The 8,892-nt window shown below is 43.7% G+C and overlaps 1 pseudogene; it reads right to left on the minus strand.

The window, feature by feature from the left end:
* Nucleotides 1–3,559: 3,559 nt before the first annotated feature.
* LOC113200256 (transmembrane protein 164 pseudogene) lies at nucleotides 3,560–4,066 on the minus strand (annotated as a pseudogene).
* Between the last annotated feature and the right edge of the window lie 4,826 nt (nucleotides 4,067–8,892).

Genomic DNA, 8,892 nt, shown 5'->3' on the forward strand with positions numbered 1-8,892 from the left:
ATGTTACAGACAAGGGGAACAGCAAGAGACTAGGTTTTCCTGAGCACAAATGGGCTCATTCTTTATACACAAGAGGAAGGCTCATGCCCTCTCCCAGGATCCCCACCTCAAAGAGGGCAGAGCTGCAACCGGGAAGCCCCTTCCAAGGTGTGGGCCTTGCCAAGGAGCCTGCAGGGCCTGTAGGAGTCCCTCCCATGTGCCTGCTCCCAGTTGACCAAAACCAACACCAGTGTCTTGTCCTACAGTGTGATGCATGGCCTTTTCCCCTCCCTCCTCTACCTCCCCTTCAGTAGAAACCATCTAGAAACCCCTCTTCCAGAGAAGATAGATGGTGCTAGGTCACTGCCCACAAATCCAGAAGAGGCAGAGGGAAGAGGGAAGGGCACTTTTGCTACCTCATGAGTACCCAGCTCATGCCCAGGGCATCCCCCATCTCTGACTCCAGTGCAGAGACCTGCTGACACTGAGCTATCTGTGGGGAGCTGTGCCCATGTCACAAAACACTGAATCATCAATAGTCACACATATCACAACCCTGATGGAGGCTACAGCAAAAGGGATGATCTGACGGCTGGATTGAGGTACTGTACAGTAAAGTGTGCCAGCTGCCCCGCTTACCCCAAGGGACCTGCACACAGCTTCTGTGAGTTCTACCGAGTCCCCAGAGAGACAGAGGTTTGGGAAGGCAGAGTTTGTGGCTTCAGAACACCACAGGCTGACAGAGGAACACATCCCTGCCTTGCAGAGCAAGCTGTGCCAGATCTTTGGTGTACAAAACCAAACACTATGGGGAGGACCTGAAGCAGACGCGACCAGCTCTCTGCTATTCAGAGTGGAGGTTGCAAGTTGGCCAGCTCAACAGACTGTTCTCCTTGGCTCAGACCCTTGACCAAGGCCACCTGGGGGCCTGACCGAGCATTGGTTTCCCTTCCTGGGGCTGTCTGAAAGGCAGCTGGCCACTTCCACATAGTCTTACACACTGGCAGACAGCATCTGGAAGCTGGGCCAGGATGCTTGGGGAACAGCCTCAGCTCAGACAGGAAAGCCCTGAGGAGGAACTGGGAAGCCCTCTGATCCCTGGGTGTGCAAACTGTGGCTTCTCCCTCACTTCTGTACTAGAGCCGACAGCCATCAGTCTGCTGTGGGACAGGTATGAGGGCCACTCCCAAGGCAGGCTGTCTTGCCTCTGATCAGGTTACCTGTCTCCAGGTGGGCTTGGCCCCAGGTAAGGGAGAGACACGGACCAGCTCTGATGCCTACTGCTCCCCAATACCCCAAATAGAGGGTAAGACTCCTTATGGAACCCATAGATGGGGCCCATTATCTGTTCCTTCGACTTCCATGTTCATGAGCCAGCCTGCCTCTTTGCTTCTCCCCTTCACCTAACAGGTATAAGGAGAAAGTAGCTTTCACTTTCTTCTTTCCTTCCAAGCACCAGAAAATACATGCCAAAATGGGATGCTGAGCTGTAACCAGGGCAGTGTGGGGAAAGCCCGAGATGACTGGAAATCTGTGCCATGCACAGAAAGAGGGAGGAAGAGGGGGCCTACTGTCACACAACTGTGGCATTCTGGGGCTGATCCCCAGTTGAGACATAGATCCTCTGCCTATAGTGGCTTCACGTTCTGGGAGGGGCCAGGCCAGGTCTCCAGGGGCTCCTCTCATAACCTCTTTCCACCCTCACCTTTTCTAAAGAGGCCAATGGGCACCAAGACCTCACACATTTCCTCACTAGTCACTCCTACATATAGCAGCTTGATGGTGGGCAGGGTGAATCCAGCTTCTACAGTGAGAGGCGCTAAGAAAAGCTTGGCCCTGCCTCCAAGATGGCAGGAAATGAAGGTTATGGATCACAAGGGGCTCATGGGCACTCAATGTTCTCCTCTGCTGCTCTCTGTGCTCTTGCCAGCAGGCATCTTCTGATGGATGGTCCCTCCTGGGGTTGCTTCCCTGGGTCTCAGCTTATTCAGAGATTCTCCTGCATGGCACTGCCTCCTAGAGGTCCATTTGCTAAAATCATGATCACCTTTGCCAGAAGTACAATCTAGGTCTAATACGAGAAAGCTTAAAATACTGAAACTGGCCCAGAGCAATGAGGATATCTAGAGTGGTGAAGGGAGGGGAGGCTTGCAGGAGCTTGCTTTTCTGTTCTTAAGCAGACCTGACCCTAGTAGGAGTCAGCAAGGTGTCAGCAGCCATGCAGCTACTTCTTGAGGTGCAGGAATGACTGAGTGCAAGTCTGTCAACAAAAGCTCCTCCTTTTGGAGCACTTGAACCCCTGGGGACCTATCCCTTGACAGCTCCCTTTTGACCTAGACATGGGCTTTTGAGAGGGCAGGGTGGGAAATTTGTGACACTTCCCACATTGAACAATTCAGCAGAGTCTGGCTGTACTGAAGAAACCTGGCCCTGGGGAAATAACACTGGCTGGAGTCTCAGCTTCCCAAACCAGGGTGAGGCCACACCCTGCAAACCCCAGAAAAGGATCTATAGGACCTTCCAGAAATAGGCCCTGATGCAATGGTTCTCCCAACTCAAGCATCCAAAAACAAACAAGTAAAACAACCCCAAGCCCCAACTCCAGCTCACTCTTCTTGAAGCTGCCTAAGAGACAAAAAACAGAAACCGAAAGAGAGGACAAGAACGAGTTGAAGGGGCACTGGAGATATGGATGGTATCTATTATCAACATGAATGTAGAGAATAATTCAAATCACAGTTTTCTCAAGTTACCACTTCCATTGATTGATTTCTTAATTCCTGTGCTCACTTCTGATTGGGATGTGGGTCAGGTCTCAGCTCTCATGGGCAGTTTGCACAGGGTTCTGCCTGGCACTGTGTACATTTCTACCCTGTTTGCTGTGGATTCACCATCACCACAGTTCAATAGGCCCCTTGGCGGAATCTTGCCCTAAGGCTGGTAGTGCCCTCCACTCCTCCCCCAGGCAGCATCCTAGAGGGAGTGGCTGGGCAGCTCCCTGCTTTGAGTCATGGGACACCAGTGGGAAGAATCTGGCCAGTTCTATTTTGACCACTATGTGGGAAATCCCGTGGCTCTGGGCTTGTTGCTGGTATAGATAAAAGGCCTGAGTCCCCTTCCAATGGGGGCTGTGCTGAAGACAAAGGGGGATCCCAGCATGAGCATGGAGGTCCCTGGCAGTGGAGAAATGAAACACAACCTGATCTCACTGCTGTGATACTGCAAGAATTACTGCTTTTTGTTCCCTGTCTCTTCAACCAGCTGTTGTTAAAGCACCAACAAGCAGAGCAAGGGAGCCAGACTACCATCTCCCCTCATAAGGCCACTCAGAGCAGGGAGACAGAGCCAAGGGGAGGAAGAAGGGAAGATCCAGGCCCACACCATGCCCCAGGCGCAAGGAGCTAACCTGGGGGGAGGAGCTGGGGAAGGAAGAGTGGTGGAAGAAAAGGACAGAGGAGGAAAAAAGAAATACACCAACATCCTACTACCCTCTCCCATGATTTCATCAAGAACTGGGTGTTCTCCAAGTCAAGTCAGGACTTGCTTCTTTGGGGAGGAGAAAAAAACAAGCACCTTCAGTCTATTTCTTGGCTGGAGGCCAGAGCAAATCCAGCAGATATTTACACAAGGGCCCAGCCATGTATGAGAACAGGATGACCAGCTTCCCATGGGTCATGGTCATGAGATTCTGGTGTCTGGAGGCCCACATGCAATACCAGGGGCCGTAGAATGTATCTGAGATGGCTGGACACAGCATGCTGTTCAAATTCACTTTGGTGACCAGGCTAAGGATCTGTAGAATGCTGAAGTGACAAAAAACCATGAGGCCAGTTGAGAGAAGAGCCCACCGGAAACTGATGAGGGGCTGTGGGGTGTAAGAACCTCCTTTCCAAAGTTGGTAGATGGGCACCACATAGAACATGACATGATGAATGTAGAAAATCTCCAATTCAAAGGGAAGCAGCTGGGTATTTACCACAGGAAACAGCAATGCCAGAAGAGCCCCATTCAACATGTGCATCTGTAACTTGAAAACCACGATAGATCCCGGACTTGGAGGACAGGGCAGGAGGAAGATATGCATCATGGTGATCAGCTGTCAGGAGTTGAGCAGGTAGATGAAGGTCTTTGTGGCTAACTTGAAGCCAAGCTCCACCCCGAAGGTAAGGCACAGGGCTACTAAGAGCAGATTCTTTTTTTTTTTTTTTTTAAAGAGAGAGTGAGAGAGAGACAGAGAGGGGGAGAGAGAGAGAATTTTAATATTTATTTTTTTTTAGTGTTTGGTGGACACAACATCTTTGTTTGTATGTGGTGCTGAGGATCGAACCCGGGCTGCACACATGCCAGGCGAGCATGCTACCGCTTGAGCCACATCCCCAGCCCAAGAGCAGATTCTTGCTCAGGCTCTCCTTGCCTTCCTCTGGCCACTGGGTCACCTGCTGTGGCTGGCTGCCCTGGCCACCCCTACCATCCTCCGTCTGCCTCAGGATGTGCTGCAGGGCCACCAGGATCTCCAACAGGACCAGGGGCAGGACCGCCACATTTTCCAGCAACTGCTGCTGCCAAGAGAGGAAGGCGGTATAGTCAGGGCCCCTGTTGCCTGCAAAACTGCGGTCCATGTCCCCATAGAGCCCACTTTGCTAACTATTCTACTACACTGTTTAAGTCAATGGGAAGCCATTGAAGGGTCTTAAATGAAGAAGAAAGATGATTACACTGAACTTTTAAAAATGTCATCTTGGCAGCTATGTGAAGAATTACTTGGAGAGGTCAAGGCAAGCAGTAGAAAGACCAGGAAAGAATATACTAGAAAAATCCCTGTGAGAGATGGTGACTTGGGTCCAACTGAAAATGGAAAGAAGTGAATTAATTCAAGATGTGTTTTAGAGCTAGAAAAGTAGATACAGAAATATTTTCCTGTTTTTATTTATGTATAAGAAAGCAATGCGGGCTGGGGATGTGGCTCTAGTGGTAGCGCGCTCGCCTGGCATGCGTGCGGCCCGGGGTTCGATCCTCAGCACCACATACAAACAAAGATGTTGTGTCCGCTGAGAACTAAAAAATAAATATTAAAAATTCTCTCTCTCTCTCTCTCTCTCTCTCTCTCTCTCTCTCTCTTTAAAAGAAAGCAATGACTTTTATTTTTATTGTGGTAAATGCATATAACAAAATTTATCATCTTAATCATTCTTGAACATGCAGTTCAGGGATATTAAGTATATTCACTAGTTGATCCATGACCATACACTCCATCTCCAAAATGTACTCATCAGCCTCATTTCCCCATACCGATAGCCCCTAGTAACCATCATTCTTCCTCTGTCTCCATGAAATGGACTACTCTAAATATTTCATACAAATATCATTAGACACACAGTATGTATCTTTTTATTTCTCTTAGCATATTGTTCAGGTTGCAGCATATAGCAGAGTTTTTTTTCTTTATTAACACGATGATATTTCCTTATATGGATAGAACACATCTTGTTAATCTATATAACCATCATTACATATTGAGTTACTTCCACCTTTTGGTTATTGTAAATAATGCTGCTGTGAACATAGGTGTCAAAATGTCTATTTGAGTCCCTAAATTCTATTCTTTTGGATATGTATCTAATAGTAGAATTGTTGGATCACATAGATATCCCATGCTTTATTGTTTGCTTCTCTTAAAATAGTCATACTGTTTTCCACCATTTTATATCACTGTCAGCAGAAAATTGGAGTTCTTATTTCTCCTTAACCTCAATAACACTTGTTTTGATTTTGTAATCATCTTGATGATGGTGACATGGTATCCCACAATAGTATTGCTACAGTTTGGATTTGGAATGTCTCCCCAAAACTTGTGTGTTGAAGGCTTGGTCCCCACTGTATCATTGTCAAGAAGTAGAGTTTTTGGATTGGATCCCAAAGGTTCTGACCTCATCAGTGCATTAATTCATTGATAGCTGAATGAACTAGTGGGAGGTAGTGAAGAATGCAGGCAGGCAGGACAGAGTTGGAGGAATTGATTACTCAGGATGTGCCCTTGGGTTCTATATCTTGTCCCTGACCTCTTTATATTTCTTTATCTCTATCCTTCTTTCCCCTTCTTTCTCTTTCCCTCTGCTTCTTTCTCCTTCTCTCTTCTTCCAAGCTGCCATAACTGACATCTTTCCTTCATCACACACTTCTAACACATTTCTGCCTTGGAACCAACTCATTATGAATTGAAACCATGAGCCAAAATATATCTTTCCTCTTTTAAGTTGGTCCTTTTCTTACAGTGATAACAATTTATCTGATACATACATCACTGATTTTTATATTTATTTTATATCCTGCTCCCATTCTGAATGTTGGTATTCGTTGATTATCTTGGGTTTTCCTGATGTCTTATATGTAATCTACAAATACAAATTGGGTTACTATTTTTTTTTATCTTTGGGGGACCCCTTTTAATAGTGCTATAATAACATACATATATATGCATGGCATATAACATATATTATAATAATGCTTTTAATAGTGCTATAGAGTACTTACTATATGACCAGCAATATTCTAAGTACTACATGTAAATTAACTAGTGTAATTCTCTCAAAAGTCCTAGGGGACAGGTGCAATGTTGTCCCCATTTTGGAGACTTTTAAAAACTCACCAAGGTTCAGGTCCCTTTTATGCATATTAAGATTACTCTGGATTTTTTATGAAGAATGGATTATTGGTGGGTAAGAGTGGAAGCAGGGACACCAATTACAATGCAGAAATAGAAAGTTCATGGTGGATATTGAGAGAAATGGTAGGAAATTAGGCTAGAGAGGTAGTCCAGGGTCAAATAAATTTTATAGGACCTTGAAGGCCATGATGCAGATGTAATTTGTACCCTGAGTTCAAGTAGAAGCCATTAGAAGGTTTTAAACAGGTAATGGGCTCAATCTGATTAATCATTTTTAAAGATCAATTTGAAAGCTATGAAGAGAATCAGTGGAGAATGTGGAGGATAAAAGAGGGAAGAATAGTTAGAAAGCTAATGCAGTAGTTTAGGCAAGCTATGAAGGTAGAATGGTAATAGTGTTGATGGAGAGATGGAAATATACATAAGAACTAATAAATCACAGAACCTATAGGACTTTATGATGGAATTCTGGAATAAGCCACAGGGTGCCATTGACTAAAATAAGGAAAATGGGGGAAATTAGTGAGGCCAAATGTTTGTATCTGGATGGTCAGACAATAAGTTAAGTTATCATTCTCATAATAACATAGTGATATATTATCCTTATTTTAGAAATGAGGCTCTGATGATTTTAGAAATGAATGAAGTCAGATAATCAGCCTTACCCATTTAGTGAGTAGCAGAAACAGATCCAAACTCAAGTCTGTTAGACTATATAGGCTATGCTCATGTAGTCTAAATCACCCAGAATAAATGCATATTTTCGTAGTAGTCAGTCTTTAGTAGAAAGTAGAAGAAGTGATATGGTGAAAGGGGAGGTACTAGGGAAGGAAATTAACCAAATTATGTTATGTGCATGAATAAGTATGTAACAACGAATTCTACCATTGTGTATAGTTATAATGCAACAATAAAAGGTAAATAATAAAAGAAAAAGAAAAAAACTTTAGAATCTTTTTTTAGAGAAGCAATATGGTATGGTAGAGTGGAAGTAAAGAGGTCTCTTTGTTTGGTTTCTTCTAGCTGGAGGGATAATATAGATTTACCAGGAAATAATCTATGCTTAGGAAAGGGAAGCCACAGTAAAGAAGAATGTTCAGAAAAGATGTTTTGTTATAGAATCTAGGCATTTGGTGAGAAGTCTAAAAAGTTAACTCACAATCAAAGGCATTGTTTGGATTTGGTGTGCTGTAGGGGTGGTATACTACAGGCTTGGGTTTTGGTGAGTTACTTAATATGAATATCACATACAGAACACATTAGCTCATTACCTAGAAGAGGGCTTGCTTAGTAGAATTAAGGAGACATAGAGTCACCCAGCTGGTTATAGTTTGGGTTAAGTTTCTGGTTTGTGAAACAGAGAGGAAGGGACATATCTGAGTAGCCCAAATTTTAATAGATCCTTAACATTCTTATTTTTCCACATTTTATTGATGAATTATAGTTGCACATAATGGTAGGATTTTATTGTTCCCTACGTTTCTTTTCCTTTTTCTTCTCTAGCTTCCACATAAGAGAGAAAACTCACAACCCATGACCTTATGAGTTTATTTGCTTTAATATAATGTTCTCAAGTTTCATCCATTTTCCTGTAAATGACATAATTTCATTTTTCTTTATTGCTGAATAAAACTCCAGTGTGTGTATGTACCATATTTTCTTTATCCATTCAACCATTGATGGACACCTAGGCTGGTTCCATAGTTTGGCTATTATGAATTGTGCTGCTATAAACAAGGGCATGCACTTATCAAAGTAGTATGATGATTTTAATTTTTTAAAGATAACTACCGAGGAGTAGTATAGCTGAGTCATATGGTGGTTTCATGCTTATTATTTTGAGGAACCTCTTTACTAATTTCCATACTGGTTATATTAATTTACAATCCCACCAACAGTGAGAAAGTGTTCTTTTTTCTTCACATCTTCTCCAGCACTTAAAATTGTTTGTATTCTTGATAATTGCCATTCTGACTGGTGTGAGAAGAAATATTGTTGGATTTTTTAAAACAATATTTTTAGTTGTAGATGGTCACAACACATTTATTTTGTTTATTTAGTTTTTCTTATGTGGTGCTGGGTAATGAACTCCGTGCCTCACATGTACTAGGCAAGCATTCTACCACTGTGCCACAACCCCAGCCCTTGGTGGAGTTTTGATCTGCATTTACCTAATTGCTAATGATGTTGAACATCTTTTCATTTTTCTTTTTTTTTATTGATTGTTCCAAACATTACAGAGCTCTTGA

The sequence above is a fragment of the Urocitellus parryii genome, chromosome X (genome assembly GCF_045843805.1).
Source record: "Urocitellus parryii isolate mUroPar1 chromosome X, mUroPar1.hap1, whole genome shotgun sequence".
Lineage (NCBI taxonomy): Eukaryota > Metazoa > Chordata > Mammalia > Rodentia > Sciuridae > Urocitellus > Urocitellus parryii.